This window comes from Cryptomeria japonica, chromosome 10, assembly GCF_030272615.1.
Source record: "Cryptomeria japonica chromosome 10, Sugi_1.0, whole genome shotgun sequence".
In the NCBI taxonomy this organism is placed as follows: Eukaryota; Viridiplantae; Streptophyta; class Pinopsida; order Cupressales; family Cupressaceae; genus Cryptomeria; species Cryptomeria japonica.
In genome coordinates this window covers 338,233,586-338,249,063 of record NC_081414.1, presented here as the reverse complement: position 1 = coordinate 338,249,063, position 15,478 = coordinate 338,233,586, and positions in this window count along the sequence as shown.

Here is a 15,478-nt window from a genome sequence, read left to right as displayed (position 1 = left end):
TTGTGACTTTTGAAATTAAGTACTTAATTACAACAACTTTAATTTTCGCTTTCAAAATTGAATTTTGCGTGAAATTGAGTCAATTTTTGAATTTCAAAACCTGCATTGCTCTTGACATTCCCTCTAAAATCATAAAATTCAAAATTTCAGTTTCCCTCTCTTTTTCAAAATTCAAATTTTGCATTTTTCGACAATCTTGGTAGGGTTCAATTTTGAGATTGCAACTTTAATTTGGCCTACTTACAGATCGTAAAATCACTCAATTTTTTCAGATTAGCTTTAAAATCATCATACCTTTCATCCCTGCAAATTTCGAAAAAAGTTGCAAGGACCGTGTTGCACTCCGAGCGCCATGGTCCCGGACATTTTTTTCGAAATTTCGGGAGACTATCGTGATTGCATTTAACAGCTTAAATCCAGAAGATTGGTTGATTTTACTGAAAAATGCTACCTCTAAATTCAAAACTTTCTCTCTCTCTCTAGTGCATGAGTTTTACAACAATAAGCCCTACTTACACTATTCCCGTTAGACGAAGCCGTAGAATTAAGTCTTTCCGAGGTGTAATTACCGAGGAGATGGAACCTAATTTGAATAGCCTTTTTAACGAGGACATGGGTAATTCCTCTAATCCTCCTAATGATGAAGAAGCTCTCCATGAGGTTTCTGAAGAACAAATTTTGAAATTGGATAACCAATTTGATGATTTTCGACAATGGATGTCCCAAGAATACCCCGATAGTCAAGCTCTTCCTTTAATTGAGGGTCTAAAACGTATGCTTCAAAGTGATAAGAATGGAATTGATATTTTGCGTGGTATTGCACACATTGTGGATTCGAATGTGATGCCTATGAAAAGTTGTGCCGAAACCTTAGGTTATACACAACCTCCTACACAAGTCAATCATTCTATTCCTTTGATGACTTCTATTGCTAGCATACCTGCCTTTACATCAAACATAATGACCACTTCTATACAAGACATTCCTCCTGTGATCACTAGTCATGGGGGCAATCCCCCTTCTTCAAGCAACCCTCTTCCTTCATTTAATCCGACTTCTTCATTCATTCCTTCAATGAGTGTTCCTATTACATCTTCACAAATGAACATGACGCAAGGGGGCAATTCATTTAACCATTCCATTCCTCCTTGTAGTGTTCCTCTTGTCCAATCATCCCCTATAATTGACTATCATAGAGTCCCACCACCTTACTCTTTACCTTCTTTCAATAACATAACACCTCCATCTCAATCTAACACATCTAATATGAACTCTTCGACTGAAGCGACCATTAACAATCTTGCACAAACTGTCTCTTCTTTACAACAACAAATTGCCTCTATGAATCAATCTAAGTTTAGTGTGCCCACATTTGATGTTGCGAGCCCACTTTCTCTTGACATTGTTCGAGCTATTCCCCCTAAATATGTTGAAATTCCGCATTTGGAGCTTTATAATGGTAAAGGTGATCCTCTAACACATGTTAAGACTTTTCAAACAATTTGTACCGATTTTGCTTATGACCAAAGGTTGCTTGCAAAACTGTTTACTAGAACATTAAGAGACAAAGCCCTACAATGGTATTGCTCATTGCTTTCTTATTCTATTACTTCTTTTGAACAACTTGCAAATGCTTTCATTCAACAATTTCAAAACAATATAAGTCCTAAAGCTACTTTGATTGATTTAATGCATTGTAAACAAGGTGTTAAAGAAAAAGTGACTGATTTCATTGGTAGATATAAGCATTTGTATGCTCAAATTTCTTTTCCAGTGCCTGACAATGATATTCAAAGAATCTTTATTTCTAATTTACAAAAAGATATTCGAGACAAACTTCTGTTTTCTGAGTTTACTTCTTTCCAACAGTTGTGTGCAACTCTTCACAATTATCAACTGACTGTGAGTCAAATGGAACAATCACATCCTATGGCTTCGAGTGGTAAGGGTGATAGAAGTCAACAAACATTTGGAAAGTTTAAACCGAACAGAGATTCCATCAAATTCAATGAAAACATCATCAACAACAATGTGAATGCAGCATCAGGTGTGCCTCCTATTTCTAAATTTTTCAAGAAAGAAAGAAAGTATACTCCTTTGAATGAATCATTGCATAGTATTATGAATAAGTTATTGGAACAAAATGTGCTTACTCTTCCTCCTATAAGACAAATTGATCCTGCAAAGATTACTTCACCTTATTTTGATAACAAAGCCTTTTGTCAATTTCATCGTCAGCCTGGGCATGATACTGAAAAATGTTTTTCTTTAAAGGGTAAAATTCAAGATTTGATTGATAATAATACTATTTCTGTTTCTGGAGTGAATGATAAAGGCAATACATCCGTAGCTCCTCCTAACCAAAATCTTCAGATTTTCACTGATCCATTACCTTCCCATACCTCTAATGCAATTGAGGCTAATGATTCCTCTCTCTCATCTGATGGTCTTGTGTCTATGACTCCGAATGTGATTAACTTTGTAGAGCAGCAAGAAATCCCTAAAGAACCTTCCATCACATTTGATTCTAGTGAAACCATTAGGGCACCTGATGGTCCTTTATACATAGTTGCAAAAGTCAAGAATACACCTTGCCGTGGAGTGCTTATTGACCCTTCTTGTATGGTTAATGTCATTACTGAAGAATTTCTTTTTACTTTGCAATTGAATCAAGTGATCTATGATGAAACAAATGTGGTTGTGAAATTATTTGATGCATTTTCTTCTCCTGCAATTGGTTCTATTACATTACCTATTGAGGTCCATAACAAATCCCTTGATGTGAACTTTGCTATTATTCCATCTTCCGAACAATTTCGTGTGAAGCTTGGCTATCCTTGGCTATCTTCCATGAAAGCTATTGCTTCTCCTATTCACAAGTGTTTGAAATTTCCCCATAATGGTGAAGTTGTTACTGTCAATCATAGTCTCTTTAAACCAGCTGAAAGAGCTTCTAGCGTTCCTATTGATTACTTTTGGCCTAAACAATTCCAATCTCTTCCTTCACGAAGTGATCATCTTTTCAAATCTTATCAAAAATGGAAAACAGACATGATCCTATCTTTAAGTGAACCTAGAACACCTAAACTTGATATTCCTATTGTTCTTGAGAAGGAAGTTCTTCCTTTGAAAGATAAAACTAATGTCTTTCCTCAAGAAGATTCCCAACCCATCCCTATGGATGTGACTATGTCTATATCTAATAAACTTCCTAAAAGTAGACCTATCCCTCCTCGTCATGATGGACTTGGTCTCCTTCCAAAACCAAATATTCCTCCTTTATATGGAGCAGTTCCTCCTCCTTCCTCTTATGGAGAGAAGAGACCTTCCTCTTCTCCTATTGTTCAGCCTAAGAGACCACAACCTAAACACCCAAGTGATAAGGATGAGAACATTCCTCCTCCTCAATCTTCTCAACTTCCTACTAAGACTAGACAAAATCGTTCTGCATGTGAACACCAGCGAAAGCGTCGTCTTAGAGCTCAAACTTTGCAATCCCCAAAAACACCTTCAACAAGCATTATTCCATTTTCTCCTCAGCCGGAAATTGAGCCTAAATCTCCTAAACATAAGATGCATGATAGTCTTGATCCTGTGCGAGTTAAAGATCCTATTTTTATAAATCTTGATGATGATATAGATGAAAATGTTACTCCTATTCATTCTGATAGTGAATATGAACTTGTTGATATTGATAACCATTTATCTAATGAATTTTCTAAAGCACTTATCCTAGCTCCTAGACAAGAACAACGTGGCTCGAAACATGAACATAGCCCTTGTTTGGATCTTGTGATAGCTCCATTTGCTGTGTTGGATGTTCCTCCTCTAGCGTGTTCCCTACCTTTCCGAAACATTGATCAGCAAGATCGGGGGGTAGATGACGTGCTAGACTAGTTTCATTAGCATAGCAGATTCTCTCCCCCTCTCTTTTGTTACTTCCTCTATATGTTACTCTCATTCTTCTATTTGTTGTCCTTAGTGTTGTCTACTTGAGGACGATGCAAAGCATTGAGATCTCTCGATCTCTCTCATGTTGACTCAAAAGACACATGTGTTCCCTTCTTCTAGGTGACCTTCCTTGATTGGGGAATGAAGAACAATTATGCATACATACATATGATATACATGAATTATCGTACAACATACTGACCCCGAGGAAAGCGAAGTCACCTTGTGCTTCGTGTTTTGTGTCTATTATCCTTGGGCTTATCTCACACTTGGGGGCTAAATCCTTGTGATAACGTGCTCCTTTCCTTTCTCATTCTTATATGTATCACTACCTTAAAGCAATCACCCCCGGTGAGGCATGTGCGATCGCTTTAACGTAGGGGGGCATACATCCCGTTCATATCTTTTCAAGATACTTGAAAATTTCTTGACAAATTTAGCTTTGCCTTGAAAATTTTCGATATCTTTCTTGCATGACTCATAGTGAGGGAACCTTACTACTGACAGTCATGGTTCTCCCTCGTAATCTTCCCTTTTACTTTGTCAATCGAAGTCGTAAGATCCTTAGTCCACTGGGGGCTTGGTGTATCTTGCCTCCTTGACGTGGTGAAAGTTTTTCAATGTTGTTTCCTTGTACTTTACCGGAAGTATGAGCGTACGCCTATACTCCCACTAAAGTGGGGGCTAAATGTAGCGTCCTAAAATTGTGACACTTGCAATTTCGACTGCATTTCGGTCTTCACGATGGCGACGCAACACGCAACCTGAATGGAGACCCCGAAACTTGATTACGACACTGAAAACTGCATTTTTCAAGCACCTTGGCCTGAACCTCCTTGCACCCTACTGTCTCGGGAGGTGGGACCAGAGCGCCTAGCACCCTGGTCCCCCAGGACCATGGCGCCCAGCGCCCTGGTCCGTGGGTCCTATTTTGGGCCCGGTCTCCTTTGGACTTCGGGTCTTTTTGTTTGCAATTTGGAAAATAAACTTTCCTGGTCGGCCTAAGGTCGGGAAAATCAGTCTATCAGCCCTAATTGACAAGTATATAAACTACATTTTCCTCTTTCATTCGATATGATGGAAAAGGCGTGGAAACTATACTCAAGCATTCAAGCATTCAAGCATTCCTTCAAGCAATTGATCATTTCATGTCTCCATTCAAGGCTAAGTGTTGCATTCAAGACAAGGATTCAACCATTGAAGAGGAGATCACATACTACATGCTACATACAACATACAAACATACAACAACATACAACATCTATACCTTCGCACATAAGGATACAAACATCCTTAGAACAAGGTATTAGTACTTGTTTTACAGTCATTTACATTTACAACACTTGCTCATTTCTTGGTTAATTCCAAAACCGGGGTTTGACCTAATGGCAAACCCCTAATCCCTAACCCCCCAATCGTCTTCGCTTTTCTATGTGTAGGTTGTAGGTACGTGGCTGAAATTGAAGATCTGGAATCCTTGTGCAGAGACGAACAGATCCCCCTTCGTTTTGCGAATTTTTCGGAGGACCGTGGCGCCGGGCGCCATCGTCTCGACAAATTTTGCTCAAATTTGCAGGACAGCGCCGTATCGACATTTTACTACTAATTCTAGGTCCGCAGCTTCATACTGTATTCCTATCTCAGTTTATAAGCGAATCTTTGTCACTTTCTATGCATTCCTAGCTTAATCTTCCTATCAACATTCTTTACAAAAGAGGGTAGCCTTGCTGTCTTAACCCTTGAAACTCATTTAGCATCCAATCTTGCATTGCATGGGATTGGATCTTCTGGGTTTCAACCCCTCTTTTGAATGTAAAGTCTCTCCCCTAAGTGAAAACCATCAACCCTAGTGAACCTCCCTTCTGTCTCCTTGGAGTTGGAAGAGGGGAGAGCAACTAGGGTTCGATCACGATTTTCCACTTTACAACTACATATAGTTTATTATCATTTATTGGCATTAGTCTCATTATATCATTTCATCATTGCATAATCATAACATTTAGATTCATTTATATGATAAAATTGTCCTTGTTTGCATTTAATATCATTAGCCATTACTATGCATTCATTTAGTGTCAGTTACTGATCATCATTTATCATCATTTAAAACACGTGTACCATGCATTTGTTTAGATTCCCATAGTTGCGTACATTTATTTATCTATCCATTAGTTAAGTGCATTCATTTATCCATTTAGTATATTTCTTATACTCATTCATTTCATTTAGGATTCATTACAATACATTCAGTATCCTTTTAATTGCATTAAGGTGCAGTTGTCATTACATTATCATTTCACTTCATCATATTTTTTTCCATCTAGAATCATAAAAAAACCATTTGTTTCCACATAGGTTCATACATTATCCATATGTATTCATGTAGAAATCATCATTTAAACATTTGTACTTTACATTTGTTTATCCATATCACACTCATCTAACAAACATCTAGATGCATTTATATATAAATCATTCATTTAGCACATTATATAATAACACCATTGCATATCATTATCTCATTGTCTCATCAACATAAAATCCAAAGTATCATCATAATCATCATTTCATTATGCATATATAATCATCATAGCATTTACATACATAAAACATTGACATCAACAATTCATGCACATCAACCTGCATCTACATGTTAGCATCACATCATAAGATATGCATATAGACATCATATAGGGATAAATCATCATGAAACATGCATGAACATGAGATCATCATATAGTAAGTACAAGCATCCATCTAAGCATAAATCATAAGATCATCATCCTGCATATGCATCCATACATATCATCAAAATGCATATCAAGAAAAAACATATGGGATCTCCTCATATATCATCTCATATTGACAAAAACATACATGTATCAGAGTATAATGAAGTCCAAAATATCGGCTACCAAGAGCCATCCAAGATGTAGTCCAAAATGAAAATGTAAAAGCATACAAAATTCTCTCTCACATGCCACTCTGATCGGATGCTGCACCACCTACACCCTCACTAGCCCTCGCACCACCTGATCTATCTCTCAGTGGAGGACCCATCACACCACCACTGCTCTGCATCCTCTGAGACCACTCTGATCTTGCCTGCCACATCTGTGAATAGCTTAGTGCTCGCTGACTTGCTGGCACCACCTGCTCATATAACCCCCACCAATACTCTATCTCAACCTATGCTCACAGAATCTCCCTCATCACCTCCCTAGTAGGACCCTGTGCTCCTACTCCAACCCAGACTCTCTCCTGTAGCTCTGCTAATCTCTCCACTGCATCATCCCTCTCCTACAGCACTACCGTCAACTTTGACTCTTGTGCAAATAGCCGCACATCTCTAGCTTCTACCTCTGCCTCCATATCCTCAAGTCGAGTCTGCAAAAATAGTATCATATGATCCTGCAGATCTCCACCTGTAGCTCCCTCCCCCATATCCATAGGTGCCTCTCCAATGGATCCCTCTCCTGTATCTCTCTCCCCTATATCCATAGGCACCTGTCCCTCACCTGCATCCATGACACCTAATCTCATGCCTCCCTTAATCAAAGGTCTCTGAGATAGCCGCAAAGGATTCCCACCTCTCCCTCTCCACTGTAATTGTTCACCACCCCCACCTCCACCTTTGAATCCACCACCTCCCCTAAAACCTCCTCCCCCTCCTCCTCCTCGTCTTCCATCACCACCTCCTCCATCCCCACCACTACCATCTCCTCTCCCTCATCCACCTACTACTTCATGACCTCCTCTCCTCCTTCGTCTCTATCCCCTATCCTCCTAAAAATCTAGAATTGGCTCTGCTGGATCTGATATCCGTAGAATCGGATGTGCCGCAATGCACTGCGTGTACTCCTCTGACACCCCAGCATCTACTACCCCTGGCCTCATCTACCATGGTCTCGCCCTTAAGGTGTGAAACTCTACTAATGCCTGATCATAAGGTAGCACTGGCCCCCATAAGTACCTCTCTTGTACTACCCGTGCATACTCTCCTGAACCAGTAGGCAATCCCTGCCGCCGCCCAAACTGTCTCAAAACTTTACTAGGAAGTTGTCTCTCCACATTGTAGGTTGTCCTACCAGTGAGGTATTATGTCATGAACACATAGGGCAACGCCTCTACATCATCCTCCCAGGGCTCACACTATATATATCACCTCCAGATCACTGTATCTAGATCATCCAGTGCCCACCAATACCACTCTAACTTCCCTAGGTGGGGTTGACTCATCATACCTCCATATATGTATACATACGGTTGGTCCACTGCTCAAAATCTTAGACTCACTGGTCGGGTAACCGGTAAGTGCTCCTACACCCAAATATGCAGCAGAGTGATCCCCACTCCCAATGAGCCCACCCCTTGGTATGCTACCTCATGTAGATGCCAATATAAGTGTGACATCAAGCACGGTCCCCATGCAAATTGGGTCCCCTCTGTAATCATTTTCTCGATCACCTAACCCCACCCAGCGGCAAGTCCATGTGATCGTTGATCTGGACATAACAATCTCCCAACAATCCCTGATAGCACTACTGGTAATGGCTCATATAAGGCTGCTATATCCTCCCAAGCTATTGATCCATCATCAATGAAGACATCCTCATCAAAAAATCTATACAATGTTGTTGTCCCCCAAGCTCGGTCATAGCTCACTAGCTCTCCTTGAATAGGAATGTGCAGAATGCACCATACATCCTCTAGTGTCACTGTCATCTCCCATGCGCCAAGTGAAACGTGCATGTCTCACTATATCATCGCTCTGCCAATGTTGTGATTAACCCGCAATTCGTCTGAATTATGGACATATACATAACATCATACAGGCGTGTCACTACAATGCAATCCACCTTGGCCTCTGTCAGTCGCTCACCCAACACCTGAGTGGCGGGATGCCTCTCACACATCTGTAAGATGCGAAGATCCTTCTACATATGTGCATCAACCATCATCATTAGTTGTTTTGTTTCAAACTTTCTTAAGTTTAAACCTAAACTATCAACATATACTTTGATCTAGTATCTTTGAGTCTCAACAGGTAAGCAATCATGACACACCTAGACTTCAATAGACATTTATCCTAATGACCTAAGTCTCATCAGTGCTTCTATGGTTCAAAACAACTCTCACCTCATATCTCCATCCATCCATCATTGGCATCAGGAGATTCTTTTTCCAACACACTGGGGCATCTATTTTCCTACACAAAAGCACTATTTTGAAAACAACAGCGCTAATATGTTCACAAAAGTGCTAAATAAACTATGCAATAGCGCTAAGTTAACAATAGCGCTATATTGACTATGCAATAGCACCACCTTACAACAACAACGCTCAATCAACTACTCAAAAATGCTACACAAACAAATGTGCTAAAACAGCTATACCATAGTGCTAGACTTGACAAAAGTTCTAAAACCACTAGGCAATAGCACTATAGTGGCACAATAGCGCTAATTTAGTTGACAACAGTGCCAAAACACAGTTTTAGTGCTATTGTGTTGACTCAACTTGAACTAAGCAAAAAACATACCAAAAATGCATGAAATTCAAAAATTCAAATTCACATACCGATGGTCTGTAATCATCTGGCCACTGGAATTGACGAACTCGCTCTAAACGGTACTCTGCTATGGGAACCGGTATCCTGACTGCTCCTTGCTCTTCCAAAAGGTCACTCCCAGAGCTCAAATTTCACTATGGACACGAATGAAAATGAACCTGTTTTCACCCCTTCTCCCCCATATATACCCTTCGTCGTAACCCTAATTTTTCCCCGCTCACCGCCGTGGTCCCTGTGAACTTCCCGAGCCTCCCATTTCTTCATTTTATGTCGATTTCTTCTATTTTTCACTAGTATTGCTAAAATCTTCTCTTCTACCACCCTACCAATTTTCATTCTTTTTCAAGAGATCGCCCAATCTTTTGAAATTTATGGCCCATCTCCCGAGGGGGCATACCACCCATTAAATTAACATTTTATGGGGCATATTTCTTCACACCTATTTCTCTTTCTTTGAAACGACGCGATAAATCGCATCATCTCAAAGAGGCACAAATGTAGTCACATAAATCTGTCCATTTTAATTAAATGAATATTTGCTATTTATTTGATTAAAAACCCACTAGTCATTAGTTAATTAAATTAATATTTAATTAATTCATCTTCAAAACATTCTCTTATTAATTAAATAAAATATTCAATTTATTTTAATTAATTCATTAAACCAAATTCACAATCAATTAAATAAATAAATTCTATTTATTTAATTTAATCCCCTTTCTTCTTTTAATTAAATAATTAAAAATATTTATTTAAATCATTTATTCCCCCCCACTTGTATTTTCCTACAAATGCAAGTTGCAACCACAAGTTGAAATAAATTAATTTTATTTTAATTAAAATTCTATTTGTTGGCATTATGTGAACCGGTATGAGGACATGATGACATTGTATGTTGTCATTGATGTCAATATGTCGAAGAAGAGAGAACTGGTATGTTACCAAGAACTGGTATATGTGAGAACCGGTGTAACATTGTGAACCGGTATATGTGCCAAAGTGAAGTGGTGTGTTTGCTCAAGGTGAACTGACATGTGGTTATGAGAATCGGTACATGGAAGCTTTGTATGACTACCAGTTGGTAATCTCAACTTTAGGATTTCTGGTTGAAGTGTTTCAAGCCTGTGTGACTCAACTGGTGACTTTGTGTGATGAGTTAGCATTGTAACGAAGAACAAATCATGTTGCCATGTCAGCCTTGTGCGTGTGAAGGATCTTCCATGAAGGAGATTGTTCCTATCTACCTCAGGAATGTGAGAAGTTTGTAAATAGTGAAAACGCGTGATGGGTTATCAGCCACCCTGAAAGCGGTGGAAAACGAACGATGGAGAACGTCTTGAGATTGGTTCAAGACTGTTGCATTTAATGCAATGTGCTCAATGGTCAGTATTGAACCGTTTGAATTGCTTAACCTAATAGGTTTAGGGTTTAGGGTTTATGCTACTAACCTATATGTTTCCTATAAGGTCGATGTTGTGTTTCTTTCTAAAGTTGTTGGCAAAAGTCGTGTGTGTGTGTATCCAAGTGAAGAGATACGCGATTCTTGCCAGACTAGAGGAGAGAAGTGATACCTGCAGAGTGTAAGTGTAGAAGGTGAAGAAGAGCTAAAGCAGATCTGCATTGGCATTGAGTGTTGTTACCAGATCATTGTAATACCTATTGATCTCTAACCACCTCAACAGTTGGAAAATCCCTTAACAGGGTAGCTCTAACTAGCTTACTAAAAATCTTTTAATAGGGTGACTCAAATTCATTGAGTTCTTGAAATCCTCTAACAAGGTAACCTTTAACAGGGTTTAACCCTTAACCGGGTATCATAGCCATCCCTTAACCGGGTGATTCCTAGCAGGATCAGTTCCTAACATAACCTGTTGTATCAGTCTTTAACCGGACAAGGCTCCTAATAGAGCGGACTTCTAAAGAGTTCAAAAATAGCTTGTGGGTATTCATCCTCACCATGGTTTTTCCCAGTTGGGTTTCCACGTGAAAAATCTGTGTGTCATGTGTGGTGTTATTCATGTGATGGTTTAAGTGATTTGTGTATGAAGGTAAATCATGTTGATCTAGTTGTGTATATATGTTTGATGATAGATTACCTGTTCATGCACTAGAGTGAAATGGAAATGAAGTATTAGATTGTATGAAAAGATAAGTGTCAACTGGTTTATGCTTGTCTTAGCTATTTTGGGTTTTGTCGGTTGTACTCTGTTTAAGACTGGTGTTACTGTTTGTCTGCCAAAGCACAGTGTCTGCTGACTAACCGGTTTCAGGATTGTGTTTTTGTCTGTACTAATTCACCCCCCCCTCTCAGTACTAGTTTGGTACTATCCGTTCATCATTGAGTTATCACTATTTTCCCTCACCCACCAAATCCACTTGCACTCCTAAACCCCCTTCTAGATTCCTCTAACCCCTTCCTAATTAACCTAATTCATCTCCTAATTATTGTCACATTCCTAAGCAACTTGGAGTCACTTCTCAAAGAATTCAAAGTCTTTGAAAAACATTTAATGCTTTGTGTGTTCAACAATTTAACCTCTAAAGTCTTCCAAACCACTTATGGCTCTTACATGACCATTTATGGTTAAACCCTAACTCAACCTTCATGTGACTCATGTGTCTCCTCAAGCATTTATTGCTTTGGCCATGGTTATCTCTTTAACCTTTGCACAAGAGTTTATCCATTGGATAAAAGCATTATTCTTTGAATAATAAATTTATTCACTCATCCCAACCTTGACCTTAACTCCCAAGTTAACTCTTAGGTCATGTCAAGCATTTAATGCTTCTTCCCTCTCTCCTCAACCTATCTCATATTGACACTTGTCATCTTGGGACTGGGTTAAAAGTCCTCACATGGATTGAATATCATCCAATCCTGACCCTTGTTGAGATTACTCAATCTCAGCCATCCATTGGTCCATTTTTTCTATAAATAGAGCCCATTTCTTCATAATCGAGATTGTGAAAACATGTATGCATGTAAGTTATAGAGAATTTTAGAGAGCATTTAGCATAATTAGTCATATTCACTCTTTTGGTTAAAATTAACAAATAGCATTTAGATAACTCATCTTTCTTTGGTTATTAAGCTTGCATTTGCATACTTTTCATAATCATCTACAATCTTGAACCTCCATAAGGCATCCATAGTGCAAAAAGCTGCTGAGAGCTACACTAATTTGGAACTTGGAGAGGAGAGGAACAAGGGAGGAGCCACTATGAATGTTTTGGTTAGCATTTGGAGGAGTTTAGCTTACCTCTTTTCTCTTTGTATGTTTTTCACTTCTTATTTAGTATCTCTCTTAATATGTCTATGTAGGATAATATTTGGTTGATTAACACTGACGTTTGTCTTTGTTTCTTGTGTTTTTGTCTGTTATACGACCACATGTTTTAGTCTAACATTGTTCATTTTGCAAAGCATCAGTAACTCTCACCACCATCATCATCTGAATCTTCCAATTCCCCATTCTAAAACCTCTACAATATTTAATTGAATAGTGGTATTCTTGATGCAGTTGTAAAAAACCACCATAAGACCCTCATGCATAGCAGGATTAGTTTTGGGATTAGAGATAGCATCCATAATCCTGACATTTAGGGCACAGAAAAAGTAGTAGGGGAGGTAAATTTTCTCCTTGTATTAGAAACGGTTGAGAATAACAAAATGGTAGCTATAACCCCTGGTATATCTACCATATAAAGTTATGAATTGCATAATAGAAAGAAAAAAATCATTGCCAGATCATCTTGATTACCTTAGGGTAGTAGTAAGTGTGTCTTCCCTTCACCAGTTTTACTTTCTCCTCCTCATTCTTAGGGAATTTCTTCATAGTAGGATCCGACAGCTTCTAGTCCCTATAGAATTTGATTCCATCCATCGGCAGACCTATAGCCTCAGCGATCATGGTCTCATTCACCTTAACCTTCCTACTGCCAATGGTCAAGGTGCCCTTATTCCACCCCTTTTTGAAAATCCTAGTGATTTATGGCCATCTTTCTTGCATTTTCTCCATGTAATCCATCATTTTTGTTGCTTGCAGCACAACCCAAACCTTGGGATGGTCCGACCATTTATCAATTCTAGTTGCCTCTGTGCGCTTGCGATTTCCCCTCATCTTCTTATCGATATCAGTTGACTGTAATTTCTTGCAAATACCACTCTTCTTTGCGGACTTTCTTTTTAGCAGGGAACAAGCCTCTAGAAGCCAATGGATATTTCTTAAGCTTCCACTCCAAAAGGAAAGAAGCACCCATAAAGCATGCGAGATGAAATGGCAATTACTAACATACCTCCCTCTTGGCTTTTTACGATATTGTTTCATGATGCCATGACAACCCCTACCATCTGGAGAAATGATTTCAAATCCTGCCCTATTTACCATGATATGTTTCATTATTTAAAATGTCATGTGTCAATCAAGGGAGCTCCCCCTTGCCATACCAATAGGCAAGGAGGGTGCCCCTCCAGCCATAAAAATTCAACTCCCAGATTGTGTGCTAATTTGATAGCTTGGAGGGTGCCCATAGCTTTAGCTAGATGATTTGTTTGGTTCCCCAAAGGGAAGGCCATCACCCCTATGCAAAAGCCAGCACAATTCTGGATAACTCCACCATAGCTAGTTGGCCCTGGGTTCCTTTTAGCAGCCCCATCGAAGTTAGCCTTAATCCAATTATTGGGAGGAAAAGACCAGCAACACATCCTTCTTTTGAGTTGATTGGTATTAATGTCCATGTGGATTGGGATGTTCCAGCTCCATGGAACATCATAATCTTCCTTACTATTGTAGTAATAAGATCCACTAGCCATTACATTCTCAACAAAATTGTATTTTATCTTAGCCCAAACCACCTTGAAGGGGTTAATGTCATTTCTGAAAATTCCATTATTCCTTTCTTTCCAGATACCCCATAGGATATGTGGAAAGGAAAATTTCCATAAATTTCTTATGGTCGAATTATTTGTATTGCAAGACCAGCTCCTGAAACAATATTGAATCTTCTCTGGGAACACCCAACTTAAACCCTAATGCTGGAAAAACATCGCCCTGATAGGTTGGACAAAATCACAGTGGATAAAAATATGGTTCATGGATTCCTCATCATTGAGACATAGATAGCATCTGTTGGGGATGTAGAATCCCCTCTTTCTTAGGTTATTTGTGGTTAGAATTTTATTTTGCAAAAAAACCATAAAAGAATATTAATTTTAGGAGTCAAACCTGAACACCGAGTCTTAGCCCAGCAGGGACTAGAGTCTTGAGACTGAGCCAGCACAACAACAACAGACGCCACAGAATAAATCCATGAAGGGGTACCGTCCCACACCAGGTGGTGCTCCCTTCTTGGATTAATAACTACTTGGTTGATCATTAAGTTAACTTGCTTTAAGTTAGGATCAATAGAGCCAATGCCCACCCACTTTTGATCTCTCTAGTAGTCAAAAACTTTAACACCAAACTTGTCCTTGTAGTCTTGGATGATCATCTGAGAAACACAATGATCATTGGGAGGAGCTCCTCCAATCCAGGCATCATCCCATAAATCCACCTTTCTACCATTACCAATTGCTCAAAATTTTCCCAAACTCACAATACCTTTAGCATGAGTAACAATATTCTAAATAGTAGAGCCACTTGGAATCTGATTAAAGGCAAGGAAATCTTCCATAGTAGGGGTCACACATAAATATTTAGCCTTCCAAATTTCATTCCACTCAACAGTTCCCTATAGATTCTCCAAATATGTTTGGCCAGTAGGGTCTTGCTCAAGGTTCTAATATTTCTCAGGCCCAGTCCCCCCACCTTTTTTGGTTTGCAGACATTATCCTAGGCAATGAGGGCAACTCTCTTCTTCTCCTCAACCCTGGACTAGAGGAAATCTTTCTAAATTTTCTCAATAGCATCTACAAATTTTCCAGGTATTTTGAAGAGGCTTAAAGAAAAAACTGGA